Source organism: Meleagris gallopavo, chromosome 10 (assembly GCF_000146605.3).
Source record: "Meleagris gallopavo isolate NT-WF06-2002-E0010 breed Aviagen turkey brand Nicholas breeding stock chromosome 10, Turkey_5.1, whole genome shotgun sequence".
NCBI classification, from domain to species: Eukaryota; Metazoa; Chordata; class Aves; order Galliformes; family Phasianidae; genus Meleagris; species Meleagris gallopavo.
The window spans coordinates 13,042,772-13,059,153 of record NC_015020.2 but is presented as its reverse complement, the minus strand read 5'-3'; positions in this window follow the sequence as shown (position 1 = coordinate 13,059,153).

The following is a 16,382-nucleotide window of genomic DNA, read 5'->3' as shown; positions in this document are numbered from 1 at the left end:
ACTCCCAACACCAAATGCCTCCACCAGGTCCTTGTTGGCTTTCTGTCTCTATGCCCTGTGCTGTGGGATTTCAGACACCCGGATGCCAGATGTTTCCCTGAATCCTAAGGTGGTCTCTGAAGACTGGATTTGTGTGTTGCACACATGCTATATGCCTGCTGGAGCAGAGGGAAACCTGTCTGCAAACTCGCCTGCTGCCAACGTAGGCTTGCAAGGGTGGGTGTGCGAGAGGGAAGAGGGCTCGTTCTGTGTTGTGAGAGGTTCCTCCAGCAGAGCTTATGGGGTCATATTGACATTGGATGCTGCTGCAAATGGGCACGTTTGGTATCTTCTATTGACTTTTGGGCATTTTTGAGAAGCCGGCCCAAGGCTAGGAGGCCAAACAAGCTGGGATGAGACAGAGAATGAAGCTTGCTTTGTGTTTGTGCCTGTGCTTGGAGCTATGCAGGTGCCATGGGAAGAAAGGCCAAGAGAAGCATGGCCAACCCCAGGCAGATACCTGACAGCTGGAGCATTCTCAGGCCTTGAGCTTCAGTGTGCAAAGACAGAGCAAAAGCAAACCCCGCACTTGTGCTGGCATTGCAGAACAAAGCCAGCCACCTCCCCGAAAGAGCAGCTCTGGAATACAGTGTTAGAAACTGAAGTGGGGGCTCTGCCCATGTGTCTTGCCTGCAAACGGGTGTGTGGTGGGATGGGAGGGGGATATTTGTCCCGGCTCATCCCTTGTGGCAATATGGTTTTATCTTCCTTTCCAGATCAGTTTTAAGATATGGGAAAATGATGTTCCTCCCACAGGAGAGATTTAGCTGAGGTCCTTAGCTGGTACAAATCAATCAAGCTCTAACTTACAAAGCACCCTATGGGGACACAGCTTTGATAGGAGCCTTCCCTCCGAAGTTTGATGCAATTTCCTTTTCTTCCAGCCACGCAGGTGCCTCTTTCTGTCATGGAAATAAAAGCTGTGACACAGGCTGGCAGAGCCCAGGAGCTGGTCCCAGCCTCTCCTCCCATCCTCGTGCCCTCCATCAGAAGACTGTGAGTCATCACCTCTTGGCTGCACCGCTGTTGTAATTTTTTTTTTTCTCCTCCTCTTCCCCCCTCGCCCAGGCTGGGGTGAAGAAGTGAGAAAGCAAATAGGAATAAATACCTCCAACCATAAAAGTGAAATAAATCAATACCTCTTCTCTGAAGCCAGAGATGCTTAATAGGCAAGATCACTGCCAGATTGTAAAAAAATGTGTTTAGTGTGCGGCTGGGGCAAGTTTAACCCTTGGACATAAACAGAGGAGCAGCTTCTCTCACCTCTGAATTAAATAACTTTAACTGCAGAGGACTGTGATTAATAGAGGTGCCTCTGGATGGGACATGCCAGGTATTTGTGCTTGTGGATCATCTTGGTAAGTGCCTGGGAGGGAGAGGCTGTTGCCAGCTCCCTTCTGCACATGCAGTGGTTCTTTTTTTCATGAAGGGACAGCTCTGTTTGCTGGGATTTCAGATGCTTGCCCAAGGCATTAAGGTTTTCCACGCTTCCTCCTGCCATTCTGTGGGGATGTGGAAGGAGCACAGGTAGAGTGAGTCAACTCTGTCTACACAGACTTGGTGCTGTCTATGCTGGAAGGAGCTGGGAGACACCCATGTCCCTGATGTCCTGGGCTTTCCCAGTGCACAGATGGGGCTGTATCAGCCTCGCTGTGCTGAGGGAGCGAGAACGTTCTGGAGGGATAACCCATCTTGGGGTCACGAGGCACCAGAATGATGGGATGCTGCCCATGTTGGAGCAAATAGAATTGTAGGAAGACCCAGTGAGGTGTTTCTGCCAGGCTGGGGCGGTACGTTATCACTGTTGCTGTCTAGCTTGATGAAATCCAGCCTGGACACCCTTCCTGGGAGACTGGCAGCAAGCAGAAGTCTCCTTTGTGAGCAGAAAGCTTCTGATCCCACCTCTGGTCGTGGAGCCAGGAAGCCCTGTGCCTGCTTTAAGGCAAAGCTGAGCTGAAGTGATTAGTGATGTGACTCCAGCTCTGCTCAGAAGCTGGATGCAGGGTCGTGGGGTTTCTTGCTGGTCTTATTTATGACAGTCCGTGTGCCTTTTGATGGGGCTGGGAGCTCAGCGGTAGCCAAGATATTTCAGAAGAGGATTAGGGTCAGTTTCCTGCAAAGCCTTCCTGCACCTCGGTAAGCTGTTTGTTCTCCTGGCACACGCTCGTGCTCAGTTAAGTGCTGCCTGGCATGCGAATGTTTTCCTGAACTATGGCAGAAGTGTTTTGCTGCGAGGAGCCACGTGATGGAAGTTAACTTTGTGCTTTAGAGCGCCGGTGCCAGGGGCATCTGGCACAGATCTTGCAGCAGCAGCTGGCTTTGTGCTAGGGGAAGGCTGTACTGGGAAGGGGGATCCTGGGGGTGCTTGCATAGGTTTTTTGTTTTGTTTTTTTTTTCATGCTCAGAGCAAGTTACATCTGTGGCAAGCAGGGGTTATTGCCATAAGGCAACTTTTGAAGTAGCAAAAAAAATGCTATTCCACGTGAGCATGGTTATGCTCTATCCCCATGAAGCATACTGATCTTGTCTGGGATGGGTCAAGCAGATTGAGGTCACTGTCTGTATAAAATGGATGTGATCCATTGTATCACTTGTGCAAGGCCTTCTATACGGGCAGGAAGGAGAAAGGTTGGTCTTTGGACAGCAAAATAGGACTTTCACAAGTTCTTGATGCCTTGCTTCCACCTTAGAATCATAGAGTCATTAAGGCTGGAAAAGCCCTCTAAGATCACCAAGTCCAAACCCAGCCCACCCCCACCATGCTCACTGACCACCTCAGTGACACACCTCCGCAGTTCTTGAGTGCCTCCAGAGATGGTGACTCTACCACCTGCCTGGGCAGCCCATTCCAATGCCTGACCACCCTTTCTGAGCTTCTACTATCCAACCTGATCCTCCCCTGGCACAACTTTAGATCGTTACCTGCTCTGCTTAACTGGATGGCAGCTCCTTCCTCTCTGACTACCTTCAGGTATTCAATTCTGGATTTTCAAGTCCCTCAAGTTAGAGCAGAAACAATCCCTGATGGTTCTCCACACCTAAACCTCTTGTTCTCAACCTTTCACATATGTGCAAATGATGGATGATATTCTTGAGTGGGGTCTGTAGGAGCCTGCTGCCTTCAGGGCCCAGTCCTTCATGTGAGGGCCCTTCTGTATGACCCCACGTGCACCATTCCTTCCTCCTGCCTTCTTCTACCTCGTGCTTGGGAGAAAATGCTCATCGTGTTGCCCTGCAAGCTGTTGGTGGAAATCTGGCTGTGGAAGAACTAGTAAATTGCTTTTGTGCCCGCGGTAAGCCAAGTGCTCCCTGTGCAGTAATCAATCCACCACAAGCTCCTTGGCTGAAGGTGATCACCCAGATTTTATGGAGTGTGGAGTGTTTCCCTAGAACGGCCCTGATGTGCTGTGGTGCCCACAAAGTCCCGTCCACCCAGTGGCATGGAGCAGCTGCCCGCGGGGCACGGAGAAATGCTTTGTGGAAGAGAGCTCTGAGCACTTCAGGTTCCTTGGCGTAAAATCAGAGTGGCAGGTAAATCCTGGAGAAATAAAAGGAACCTGATGAAATTAACCCAGGACCGCGTGCGGGAGATGGGGAACCTTTGTGCTGTGTTTAGTCCTCCCTTGTGGCTCCCACATCACTGCAGGTAATTTTTCAGCTTGCTGCAGTTCAACCCAGCAAGGATCCTTGTTGATTAATGTTAACGAGGGACTGGCTCTTTGCTGGTCTAGAAGTGCCACGGTGCTGCTGTGTTTCCTGAAGTGGTATAAGAAAGCTGTGTTTGCAGGCTTTTCAGGGTGCCTGTTGACAAGCTTCTTGGCATACTGCTGTGCCTGAGGGCACGAGGGTTGGGGAGAGTGGTTCTTCCCAGCGCCTGTGAGAGTGGGCAAGCTGGAGGTGTCAAGAAATGTATAGATGTGGTACTTAGAGACATGGTTTAGTGGGCAATGTTGGCGGTAGGTGGATGGTTGGACTGGATGTGGATGATACTGAGAGGTCTTTTCCAACCTTAATGATTCCAGGACCCTAAACTCTGGCTGCATGGGGCCAGAGCACCCAGCCGCTGTATGTGGGTGAGGGATGCTGGTGGGGGAAGGGAGCAGCTTAGCTTCCTTTGGCATCCGAGGATGGATTAAGTGGAGCATTCCTTGTTAGCTAATTGAAACAGTCAAAATGTCAAACGCAGCATTTCAATAATAGTGATGTTAGGAGCTTTACGTTTTTATTTCTCTCCCTCTCCCTTTTGTGTTGCGCCTTCGAGACATGGGGACATAAGTCTCTACCAAAGCCCTCTTAAAAAAGGGTTTTGGAGGGGATGGGGCAAGGACAGAAGCAGTTTTAATCCCCTCCAATTCGGGCATTATTGTGTTTCAGCAAATATTTTGCAATAGGATTTTCAGGCTGAACTTCAAACAGGCAAATGCCTCACTCCAGTGACTTGGGGAGCTTTGCAAATTTAGGAAAGAAAATGAAGATTGTTTTAGCTGACATTTAAACCTTTTCTCTTCTTTTCCAGGCCTGTCAGGAAGCTTCATACACTTTGGGTCAGATGCTCTTTCCCTGAAGAGGAGGAGGATATTTATAGCCGTGTAGGGCTGTAATGGGGAAGTCTCCAGGCTGCTATACCTGTCAGATAAAGTTACTTATGGACCCAATGGTAACAATCCACGTGGAGTGTGGTACAGGAAGAGAGGAGATGGGGTCTGAGTTTGGGGCACCAGGGGCTTCCCAGCCCAGGTAATTTGGCTGAGGTCCTGGAGGGTGGAGGAGGCTGGGCTGGAGCATGGCACTTTTGGGAAAAACACTCTGGTTGGTATGTTACCCTTCTAAAATCTGGGGAGTGCTGGGGGGAAGTGATGCAGTGAGATCACTTCTCCCACTTGAGGAGGCTTTAACTAGAGGTGCTGACCCCGGGGGTGGCCCTGCTGCAAGTTCTCACGATCCCTGCGATGGAAAGTGACAAATCCCATCCGCTGAGAGCCCTCTGACGTAGTGCTCCTGCCATCTGCCCACCCCGGCAGATGCTAACAAGCTAGTAGATCTAGACCTGCTGTGCCTTGATACAAAGATTTATTTTTAGGACCTTGATATTTAATATGATCTGTTATAATTTCATGCTTAAATAGCACTAAATAATGCTCCCTGTTTGCACAGTGTAATTGGAAGAGGTGAATAAACCAAACAAACCAGCGATGACTGTGCTTCCTTAGTATTTTCAAACTGAAACAAACAGTAAAAAACAAGGGCTTGGCCAATTCAGCACTTCAGGGGTATTTTCTAGCTGGAATTCCACTTCTTCATTTTCACAGGCCAAGAAACACAGGAGCTTTAAAGAGCCAGTGGCCTCTTGCCAATGAAAACTCTGTTGGTCTTAGACTTGAAATAAAATGGAAGAAAAGAAAAGGAAATTTACTGTGGTTTTTTTTCTGGTTTGTTTTTTAGGAACTGGCAGAGCTAATGACTCTGGAAGTGCCTTGGGACAGTATGCGAGTGCAGAAAAAGCTTAGGAAATATGCAGCTAGTTCATTTAGGCTCCTTTCATGCTTCTCAAATCTTGAAGCTCCTTTATTGCTGCTTTATGTCAATTTGACACTGCTTGATTTCACCATCACTTTTGATTTTACTGTGATGGCATTGCAGCGTTTGGTCCCACACTGATCCCGTCTGCAACGTCTCACGTAATCTGCGTGGGGTTTCAGACAATTGAATTAAAGCTGCTACATTCAGATGGCCCTACTGGGAGTAGGAAGCTCAGGCTGGGCTGACGTTACCTATGTGCGGAACCACAGGCGTAGTGTTGTGCCAGCGAGGAGATGCTGTGATTAGTCATGAGTGTGGTGTGTTTCCTTCTGGAAAATTGCCACTGGAGAGTGAGCATAGCCTGGGCTGCGTAAGCTTCTACATGTTAACTAATCAATGCATCTTCAGCTGGAAGGATTCCTCCCATCAGAGGGTGAGAGGAACTTTTCCTTATATGCCCATGTGCGTTGGTCATCTCGTGGAGCAATGCTTCTCAGGGCTGGGAGCTGTGGGTGCTCTGCCTGTCCCTGCTGAGACCTGGCTTCATTCTCTTGCTCTCAGAGGCAGGGACCAGCCTGTGTGCCCTGTCCCAGCAGTATGCTGCAAGGTGCACCATGAAGCTGGGAATGTGGGAAGATGCAAGCTGCAAACACCTCCCTTTACCAACTCCTGCTCCTCCAAAAGTCACTGCTGCTTCCCTCCCTGTCCTGAGCCTCTATAGCATCCTTGCATCACGTTCCCCATCCCCTGCCCTGGAGGGGACAGCTGCTCCCATCTCCCCCCAAGCACTTCTCCACGTTCCTCTCCCTCTGCTCCCGCAGCTCCGTGCACACGGCAGCTCTGTTTGTGCCCACATTAGCATTTCTGCTGACTGCAAGAATCGGTTTAATTTCATGGGTGTCATTTCCTTCAAGAAATCTCTCTCTGAGCAGCAGCCCGACGAATGCCTGATAAAACATATTTTCCTACGGTAATGATTTTATGGACCCATAAGTCATGAATTTATTATGATCTCAGCCCCTGCTGCTGATTGCTGTAAAATGCAAAGTAATTAACAGCAAGCGGTAGCAGCTATTCCCACCTGGTAGCGTGTTCTTGGGTACGCTGATGGGTTTGATTAAAGTAATGGCTAAAGTGTACAGCCCGGCTGTAAAATATTAGCATGATTAATGCAGTATCCTAAATAAGAAACAAAACGAATGGGCATGGTCTAAAGAATTAAAAAAAAATATATAGATATTCCTTTCCTTCCCTCAAGCTATTGTTCTGGCTCATTTATGCTTTCTTTTCTGTTAAATAATGTATAGGCTTCAGGGCCAGGGGGCACGCTAGAGATGCATATTGCAGTTTCATAACATCTTAAGTGCTCGTGTTAATTTTTCACTCCTCCTTTCTTTTTCCCCTCAACCTGCCATCTCCCATTGGATAGGGGGAGAAAGATAATCAGGTTTTCTGGACTTGGCTCCAAGTCAGATGTGATTTGATTTGGATTGCAGACAGCCCAAGGAAGCGGCTCGGAGGCATCTTGAAGACTTGGATCTGGTTTCTGGCCTCGCAGAATGAAAATCCGGAGACTGTGCTCACATTTCCATGGCTGGGGGTGATCTCCGTTCTGTGGCAGGAGCCTGGAGCCCGTAAGTTTTTCACACATGAACAATAACCACGTGTCCATCCACAGGCTGTAGCGCTTCCACTGGGAGAAGAGTGCTTTTTCTTCTCTTTCTTGAGCAGCTTAGAAGTCAAGCAGTGGCTGGGTTTGAGTAGAAAAAGAAATAAAATAGCTGAAATAAGGCTCGAGATACAATAAGTTATGTCAGGCTTTCTCTTTTTCTCCTCACCCCCCTGCCAAAAGCATGCAACGTTTGATTTCTATTACGTGGCATTTTCCAGCGAGAAAGATCAAAAACTGCTTGAATTAAGGGGGCTGAGAATAAAGTGTAAAATAGGCATTTTTCCATGTCAGACCCCTAGAAGAAAATTACTTGAAAATGAACAAAATACTTGTTTGACCAAAAAAAAAAAGAAAAAGGGGCTTTTTTTTGACCTATACATTTTGATCAGCTCCTCTCTTTAAATTTCTAAAGATGCATCCACCAGTGTCACCTAATTCCCTCTGATCTGCCTCTAACTTTTCAGCTGTATTGATCTGCTCTGGTTTATGAAGCCACCGACTATTGGAAAAAAGAGTTTATAAATAACTACAGGCTTCCATATCACAAACGTTCCAGCAGGGCTGCTTTTGTTTATCGCACAACACACATTTTTGGAACTTTTTCTTTGCTGGGAGATTGCAAGGGAGCTTGGAGTGCCAGTGTGGCTGCTGCATTGTACTGTATTGTACTGCGCAAATGGCGTTTCCCCCCTTGGGACGGAGAGGTTTCTAGGTTTGTTTTTGTAGATAAGATATAAACTCTGCAGTGGTTCTGCTAATAAATACAAGTAGCCTGGAGCTCCAGAATATGTCCTGTTGGTCCCTCCAGTAATTTGACAAAGTATCCTTGCAGCAACCTCCTAAAAGTACAAGATGAAAAATGTTGGTGATCCTGCGGTATCTGGGATGGCTGTTGTAAGGAATGGCCATGCATAGGGGACAGCTCTGCTAGCACTGGTGTGGGGTCCTGATGTCTCACGTGTTCAGCAGTAGTCAAAGCCAGAGGTAATAAGTGCTCCCAGGAGAGAGAAAATGAAGTTCTCTCTCTAAAATTGCCACTGCCAAAGCGGTGATTATCCTTTCTGGAAGGATATAGGAAACATCAAAAAAGGTAGAGATTGTGATCAAAGGTATAGGGGGGTACTTCTGAGTGAGGAGAGATTAAGCAGATTGGGATGTGTCAATTTAGAAAAGAGGCAGCTAGGAGAGGATATGATCAAGACATCACGCAGTTCAGAGTGGAACAGAAGAGGTGGCACGGATGGTTGTTTGCCATGAATCAAGAGGGTTACCCGGTGAACTCATTAAGCAGAAGGTTCAGAGCAAACGAAGGGAAGCACATTTTCCAGAAGTGCATAATTACACGTATAATTCATCACCGTGGGCTGCTGTGCTGTCCGGAAGGGCAGTGTGGATGTGAAGTGGGAGCAGGCTGGAGGGGAAGGCAGATCCCTGAGGGTCACTGGGCAGAACTGAAGGATGTGATGGTGCTACAGCACGCACTCAATGGGCAGGGGGAGGCGGATCCATTCCATCTCGTTTAGGTATCACTGCAGTCAGTTTGCACGGCCGCAGGTCGTGTTTGGAAGGCTTTCTCAGCAGCAGCAGCACACACGCACAGTGCTAATGATATTTGAGGAGTCGTTTCTGTGGGAGACTCAGGAGCCAGGCAGCTCTGCAAACCAGCCCATTAATATTTTTAAAAGGAAGCCTCCATCCTGCAGGAGCTGCTGCGGCCACTGGAGATCTGCCAGAACCGTATCCCAGATTGCATCCGCTTCAACTGTTAGATCTTTCCCTCTCTCCTTTCATCCACCCCTTCTCCTTCCCTCCTGGATGGACCTTCTATTGCTATTCCATCCAGAGCGCACTCTAGTTACGGCCTTTTGTGCCAGGAAGTTCTGCACAAGGATCGCTCGGTGTTTAATTTTTCCCTTTCTCCTTTTGGAGCTAATCACCCCGATGAAATTGAGCTGTAAGACAGCTGACAACGTTCAGATTGAGCCCAACGTGTGTGCTCCGGATTCTTGCATCACTAAAAATGAACACAGACAGCTGCCAAGCGAAAGAGATGGCGCTCGGCCTTGTTTAAAACGCGCTCACACAGCAGCGCGAGCAGCCTGAACAAAAGCTGCCTGTCTCCTCTTGGAGGCGGGTGAAGGAAGAAGTTATTGGGCTTGATATGTCTCCCAGCTCCCCCCTCCCCACCATCCGTGGCTGTGTGGCAGCAGAGGAGGTGGTGTTTGGTGGGGAGGATGTATGGCTGTCGTCAGTCAGTCAGTGTCAGGGTTAATCAGGCCTGACGGCTGTAACATCTTCCCACACCAACTGGAGCAAGATTTGTGAATTTATATCTATATCCTCCTCATGTAATCAAGAGATACGCTGACCAGATATCTTCGTCTTGTTTGGATCGTTTTGAGGGTTGGCCTGAACTATGGACCCGACCTTCTCTGTGGGGCATGTGTATCCCGCTGGTCAGTGCTGATGGATCTCCTGCTGTGTATCCCTAACCAGGTAAAACAAGTGGAGAAAGACCCTTCAGCTATGTTGGCTATGTTTATGCCTGGTCTTCTCATTCCTGCCCAGAGGCCTGGCTGATCCAGGCCCTGAACCCTACAACTGTAAATCCTGGCTGATTCATGCTCTGATGTTCTGAGATGGGAAAAGAGGAACTCAGGGGAGACCTCATCGCTCTCTCCAACTGCCTGAAAGGAGGCTGTGGTGAAATGGGAGTCGGCCTCTGCTCCCAGAAAACAGCGATAGGGTGGGAGGGAATGACCTCAAGTTGTGTTACAGGAGGTTCAGGTTGGCTATTAGGAGAATTTCTTACCCGGAGGAGTGTTGATGCAGTGGCACAGCTGCCCAGGGAGGTGGTGGGGTCACCATCCCTAGAGGTGTTCAGGAACTATGGAGGTGTGGCACTGAGGGATGTGGGCATGGTGGTGGTGAGCTGATGTTGATTTGATGATCTTAGAGGTCTTTTCCAACCTGATTGTGGAGGGCTGAGCATGGGCATCCCCTGAGGAGCCCCACGAGCCCATGCTGTATGCAGCAGCTGGGGAGCTGGGTCCCATCTGTCCCCTTCAATGAAGGATCATTCAGTTTTTCTTTTGGCTATCATGCCCTTAAACAAACACCAATTGAAACCAATGGGAGATTTTCATCATTTTCAGGGTGATAGGCTTGAAAAATGGGATGCTTGGGGAAAAAACAGGCAGGGAGGAGAGTGGGGAAAAGAAGAGGGAATAAATGCTGCTGTAACATTATGGCTTACAATGTAAACAGATGCGGGTGAGAAATGCTTTCGTTACGATTCTACCAGCAGCCACAATTTGGTGGAGCTGTACGTGAGAACGTATACACAGAGCAGCATCCTGCCTTATGCAAACTGTTCCACAGGCACACAGGGAGCCCACCCCTCTGAGAGCCCTCTCTCTGCATGCCCTGATCCTATATGTGATTAAGTTCCCTGCTCTCCCGCTGCACTTAGGGCTCTTATTAGCGGTAAGCACACACTCCGCAGGATGCTCTCACACGCAGAAATACAGGATGAAGCACTGCCTTCTGCTTGCAGAAGCCGGCAGGATTTTTTTTACAATAGCTGGAAGAGGGGGAAGTTATTATCTTGTCCAGCCTCTGGCTGCATTTTGATAGAAGCCTTTGTCCAATGGCTGCAAAGTATTTTGCAAGTACAGAAGGATAAATCCTCAACAGACAAGCATTATCTGGCCTATTTTTACAGCTGAGAATTTGCAGTCTTCAGACCCATCTAGGCCTTCACCTGGTGATCTCCTCAGCTGAATGAATATGTCAAGCTCGGTCTTTTCACTTCCAGTCCCCATTCTAACGCAGCCCTCCGGTGTGCCTGGCTGGAGTCAGCCTTTCCTCCCTCAGTCTCCCATCCATGTAACAGGTATGACAGCCATCCCTTCCCCTGGGCAAACACTTCATTATGCGCTGCCACTGCAGTACCTCGGAGGGGAGAAGACCTTCAGATAAGCCTGCATTCTCATTTTCAGAGATATTTGTGCGTGTGTTTTCTGCTTTAGCTGCCGTTCTCTTGCTTTGCCTGCTCATTAGTTCTGCCTGAGTGCAGGACCTCTCCAAAAATGCAGCGTTGGCAGTGGGCATGAATTCTTAACTACTCCTGTCTCTAATGACAGAAAGCGGGGCCAGGCAGCCAGTTTGCTCGCTGAGAGCAGGGGATGCACAAGAATGTGCTGCTGGTTTCTCTCATCACAGGTAGAGTTTGCAAATCACAGGAGGATCTGCAGAATATGCTCAGGTGTTGGCCTGCTTCTGGTGCTGTAGGGAGAATTGGGATGACAGATGGAAAGAGAAATGCCTCTCGTTCTGTGAAAGGTGTCTTTTATTTATTTTTTTTTTTAATGCTCTCTCTGGCCTCTCTCTCTGCTGTTCTACCCAAGAGCTCGAGAGCAGCTTTTGGCTTTTGATCCAAAGCTGGAAATCCCAAGCCTGACTTGCCCAGTGCCCTGTTACGATCCCCAATTTCACGGAGAGGAAACAACATTAAATCAGTAAAAATACCCAACAACGCAGCAGAGGATTTAAAGAAAAAATGCCAGGGGTTCCATTGTATAGAGCAGGGGAAGGGCTTCTTTTAATGGGAAGCTTAAAACTTATTTTTAGTAATATTGCTGCCTTTTGTCTCCATTCTGTGCTTGCATTCAAAGCTTCCCTGACTTTTTGCAAACATAGTTTCCAACATAAGCTAGCTTTTCCTTTTACAGACTCTTTATTTTGTTTAAAAAAAAGAAAGTCTTGGCAAGTTAGAATAGGTAGGAAGGGAGAGGAAGGTTAATCCTTCCTAGGTGTCATTCATTCTGTTTCATTTCATGGCAGGGATAAGAAGGAAGGAAGAAGAAAAAAAAGGAAAAGCATTCAAAACCTTGTTGGTCCTTTGATTTCTGACTTTTAAAAACCAGAACAGAGAAAATAACAATTTTTGGTGGGATGGGGAGAAAATCTGAATTCTCATTTTCCTGAGTTCCTACTGAAATGCCAGTTGGTGAATTGTATTGATTCTGATGAAATCTACACGTGCACTGAGAAAATTTCCACCTGCTTCTGGGCTGTCCATTCCCTCACAGAGCTCTGGTTGCTTCTTTGTATTTGCCTTTGCTTTTCTTTTCTACCTCCTACACTATTTGTATCTCTCCCCTCTGTCCTTGCTGACATTCTTTTTTTTTTTCTTTTTTTTTTTTTTCCCCCACTCCTGCTCCCGTTCCACTGAAATTACCACCATCAAGTCAGCTCAGATGGCTCTCAAGTGTTTCCTTCCCGGATGGACTAATTGGGGTTGAGGTCTTTGTTGTTCCCAGAGCTCTTTTCTTGGGCTGACCAAGCTGACTTCATTTCATGCGTTATTGCTGGAAAGTTATCTTTGTTCAGTTCAAGGTGCATCTTTCTCTGTCTTATCATAAAATCAAAATATGGTTGGGTTGGAAAGGACCCCAAGGGCCCCCAAGCCCACCTCTGCTGTGGGCTGGCTGCCCTCCACCAGATCAGTCTGCCCAGGGCTCCATCCAACCTGGCTTTGGGCACATCCAATGATGGGGCACCCATGCTGGTATCTGGCAGAGGTACGCCATGGTCATAACAGGAGCTGCAGCTCTAATTGGGGAATGAAAACTTCAATATCCTCTCCTAATGAAGCCTTTGGGGCTCTCTGCTTTGCACTGGCTGGCAGCTCCCACCTCGCCTGTATGCTTTCAAGGAAGGCATGTTGATGCCACAATCCACTTGTTCTTGAAGGCGGCTTTTGGAATGCTGGCATAATTATTCACAAGCTGTGATTGGAGCCCACGCTCAGAAGGGTGGGGGCTGTTATTTGCATCAAGGGAGGATCTGATTATAATTGTGGTAGGGAAGTTTGTTTGAGACTGATTTGGTGGCAGTCTGAAATTCTTTAATGCTACTTTTTGGGCAGAAGTATCGGGGCACGAGGTTGATGGAGGGGTGATGGAAAGGACTGGGGGTGCCAGGCTCGGGTGTGGAAGTTCCCTTTGTCCAGAAAAGATGAATGTGATAGAACTGCTTAGCTGGAGAGAAAGCAGAATGGTAGAAACTAGACTAATCTGTCTGATCTTCAGGGTACCGCTGTCTTCTCCACCCTAAAGACTTGAGAAAGACGCATGTTTTGTTCAGGATGGCTGATTTGAATCACCCATTTTAATCATGATTTAAATCAACAAGCAGGAAACCTTGATTTAAAAAAAACGCGTTTTAATCTCGTATTTTAAAGTTCATTTCCTAATGAAACACGGCTTCGCATTGGCTGGCATAATTTGGTACTATTTCTGGCAAAGCAGAATGGGACGCGACACCCATGCATATTTATTGGCACAACTGTATAGCATAACATATAGCTGCTCTCCTTTGGAATTTTCACATCTTTTTATTACATCAGTGAGATGGGAAATGTGTAATTTCTGATTTATTAGACATGGATTTTTTTAAAAACATTTGTCTCAGGCTGCATGAGGATAAAAATTAAAATGCAATTAAAAATGTATGAGGGAAGCATTTAGGAAGTTTGTTGTTCGTCTTGCAGAGCAGAGGGCTGGAATGAGCATCTGCAGATAACCTCCTCCTACGTTGCATTGAGGCAAGATCAATTACACCTTTCCTCTTCTCTCAACTGTTTGCTTAACCTTTCTGTGGATGTCTCCAGTGAAAAAATTCAGCAACTTCTCTGATATCTGTTCTAGTGAGAAGGTTGTTGATTTTTTTTTTTTGAGTGTCCAAACTTAAGCTTTCTTTGCTCCGAGTTAAATTATTTCTTCTTCTCCTGCCACTGTGAACACAGAGAACAATCGACTGCTGTCTTAATAACCTGCTCGCTATTGGAAGATGGTTATGCCTCTGTGCCAAAGTCTTCTCTCTTTTTATTTCTCTCCTTCATTTTTTTTCAGTCTGAATGAGTCTAGTTCATTTAACCTCTCTTTTCCAGCTCTTTTTCCTAAAGCTGTGCTGGTCTTATTTCTTTTCCTTGGGACTGCCTCCCAATTTTTTGGTCTCAAACTGCATCTGCAGCGAAATTACTTTATGAAAGCCTTAGAAGGAGAAATCACTTGCTGCGGCGCGCAGGCAAACTGCGGAACTCACTGCTAAAAAGTTAAATGGAAGAGTGTTTAAACAAACTAATGAAACATGCATGCCTGGTTGTATGCCTGGCCTTTGGGTGTAGCTGTCCATAAAATCACAGGATGTGAGTTGGATGGGACCCTCACGACCATCTGGTCCCACTCCCTGCACTGAGCAGGGACACCCACAGCTCCATCAGTGCTCACAGCCCGTCCAGCCAGTCGTTGATGTCTGCGGTGATGGGGCACCACCTCTCTGGGCAGCCTGTGCCACTGCCTCACTGCCCTTATCACAAAAAACTTCTTCCTAAAGACTAAATCTCTCTTCTTTTGGTTTGAAACTGTGTCCATTTGTTCTGTTGCAGCAGACCCTGTTAAAGAGTCTGTCCCCTTCTTTCTTACAGCCCCTCTTTACATACTGGAAGGCCACTCTCGGGTTAACACAGAGCCTTCTTTCTATGCTGAACAGTCCTAGATCTCTGCTTGTCCTCATAGGGAGGTGTTCCATCTCTCAGGTCATTTTTGTGGCCCTCCTCTGGATGCATTCCAGCAGTTCCACATCTCCCCTGTACTGTGGACTCCACATCTGCATGCAGTACTCCAGGTAAGGTCCCATCAGCACAGAGCAGAGGGGCAGAATCGCCTCCCTCACCCTGCTGGCCACGCTTCTTTTGATGCAGCCCAGGATACGGTTGGCTTTCTGGGCTGTGAGGACATGTATTGGTGTCCTGATGCCACTGGTCCATTGCTCTGCATCCCCACCATGCTGCTGTCATCCACCAGGAGCCCATCGTGCTTCTGTGCTCCGGAGAAGGGCTGGGATGTGCCAGTGACTTCCTCTCTTTCCCTTGTAGCAGCCAGGCAAGCAGGGCTGGCTCTGTCTTATCACCAGGGGAGCCTCAGATTAGCAGGATGGTTGCAGGGGTGCTGGGGGAGTCAGGTTCTGCTCTGAGCAATGGCAAATATGGGTGTGGGGTGATGGGAGCTTTGCTGGAGCACGAGGATGGGTAATGCTATCCCAGCCAGACTGTGCCGTTGGGAAGCAAAATCTCGCTCTTGCCCAGAATGTGCTGGATTCAACAGCTCTCCTTTTATCTGCTCAGAAAGTGCTGAAGTATTTCTCTCTGCTCTTCAAAAGCAATCCTGCACTGCCCAGAGGGGGCTGTAATTCATGCGGGGAGCTGGGAGAAAATGATGCTAGTCATCTCCGCACAAGTGTATCAACCACTTAACTCCTGGCTCCAGCTCCTGAGTGAGGCTTTAAACGTGAGGATGGGAATGTGGTTACAAGGACTCTGTGGGTCACCTGCGAGCTAAAGGTACGCTGGGAAACCGCCACTTTTGGAAGGGCTGTGTTAGGGGAGGGCACTGATTACTGCTGTCTCTAAGGGCATTCATAAGGGTAATTGCAGTCCTTGGCTTTCCTGTGTGCCGTGACATTGTGATGCTCCGTGGTGTTCATGAGAATGCCCTATTATTGAAGGCCTTTTGAGTACAGCCCCTCATTGCTCCTGTTCGTGCCTGCGCTTCCAAATCCCTTTTTTCTTTCCAGTTTGCTTTGTGGAGATGAATGCGTTCTGATGGGCACAAGCCAGAAGGATCCTGCCTGGGTTTAGCTCTGCTGAGGCCACTGAGTGCAGCATGGATGGGATAGGTCCATGGTTTCTTGCACGTGAGTGATGCTAATTAACAGCTGGGGGAATCATAGAACCACAGAATTGTAAGGGTTGAAAGGGACTTCTAGATCATCTAGTCCAACCCCCATGCCAAAGCAGGCTCCTTGCTCCAAATGATGCTCCCAAGAGGAGGATGGGTCCGTAAGGGGCTCCTCCCAGTTATCTTGGATGCCTCGTGTTTCCTGACAAACTTTGCACTCTGAGGCGTCTGTTTTAGGGAATAATATAGATGGGCAGCTTTCAAGCTGTGGCCTTGCACCCGCCTTCTCCCTTGTGTTCGTGAGCTTGGCAGTGTCTGTGCTTTTGCTGAAGAGCCTGCATTTGTTTTTCACTTGCTGCTCTGTACAAGTAGAGAGCATGCGGGGAAAGAATAGATTTGCTTTTTTT